This window comes from Morone saxatilis, unplaced genomic scaffold (assembly GCF_004916995.1).
Source record: "Morone saxatilis isolate NCDOM2014 unplaced genomic scaffold, NCSU_SB_2.0 Contig24, whole genome shotgun sequence".
In the NCBI taxonomy this organism is placed as follows: Eukaryota; Metazoa; Chordata; class Actinopteri; family Moronidae; genus Morone; species Morone saxatilis.
The window spans coordinates 311,276-312,632 of NW_023339807.1; the positions used below are offsets into that span (position 1 = coordinate 311,276).

At 47.2% G+C, this 1,357-nt stretch overlaps 1 protein-coding gene across 2 annotated transcripts in view; it reads left to right on the forward strand.

Moving 5' to 3' along the window:
- The window catches only part of preb (prolactin regulatory element binding), a 14,210-nt gene that overhangs the window by 8,454 nt on the left and 4,399 nt on the right, over positions 1 to 1,357 (forward strand). The gene's annotated exons all lie outside the window — the stretch shown is intronic.

The window sequence follows — 1,357 nt, forward strand, 5'->3', positions numbered from 1 at the left end:
TGAAGTCAATCTGACAAAATCTGTAGGAGGAGTTCCTCAGCGGTCGCTGGCTCGGTCCCTAAAAATAATGTCTTTTCCCTACCCTTTTCTATCTCTTATCTCCTGTTCATTGACATGTCGTACTATACAATATGACTGTGATTCATACTTATTTTGAGATAAGATGAATCCTTATTCACGTCTGCATCTCCCATTTAAATCAGATGTTATCTCCATCTTCAGCTCTCCGAAACTCCTGCAGCCTTCCTCTCACGCGTTGAGTTAATCCACCATACGCCCATGGTTGGCCGACGTGTTGCTACCGTGATGCCACCTGTATCCGCTCCTCCATCAGGCATCCATTCCCCTTTTCCTCATCTCTTTAGCTGCCTCTTGCGCGCTGTTGTAGAGCCGAGGTCCGTCGGACCAGTGGATTCTGATCCTGGTCAGGGTTTTGGAACCGGATGCCTTTAGCCTTGAGGGTCTTTTTGATGTCCATAAAGGCTCTGCGTTTCTGTACCACCTCGGCCGCGTAGTCGTTGTCAAAGAACAGGGGTGTGTTGCCAAGCCTAACCCGTTTTTGCCAGGCTTTCCTTAATATCATCTCCTTGGTGTCAAACTGGAGAAAGTTTATGATTATAGACCGCGGGGTCTCCTCGCTGCCACTCGGTGTGCTCGTTGAATTTGCAGGTTGGTCCCCTCTGGCAGAGGTAGCTCTCTCTGTAGCAGCTCCTCAACAAAACGGATGACCGAGTCCCCCTCCGAGCCCTCCGGGACTCCAAATATCCGCACGTTGTTCCTCCTGGACCTCAAGGTTGGTTAGCTTTTCCTGTAGCTTTCTCTGCTCACGAAGGGTTGTCAACAGAGCGTCTTTAGCTTCCATGTTGAATGTCTCGAGTTCCTCGATGCGTGTTTGTGCCTCATTGAGACTTTTCTTCTGGTCCCGTAGTTCGTCACTGTTTGCCTTAAGCTTGTTGTTGACGTCTTCTTTAAAATTGGCAAACTCCTGTTTAAAGCTCGTGTCGAGGGCCATTATGTCATTTTTCATTTCTTCTTTGAGTTCACAGATTTCTTTAGTGATATCTGTCAAATATTTGTACAGTGCTGGCGTATTGTCTTTGGCTAATGCTCCACCACCATTCGCCCCTGCTTCACCGCTTGCCTCCATCACGAAACTCGTTTTCGGATTTTTTCGGCTTTTCTGACGGGTTCCCCCACTCATCCCTCGTAATAGCTATTTGAATTTGGTTTATCATTAATTGGGGGGTTTTATTTGTCTTTGACCGGTAGGAGCTACGAACTACCCTGCCATTCCTCTCATCGCTCCACCGGAAGTCCAGGTTTTTATGTTTAACTCCTCTTGTTTGTATTTCTTTAA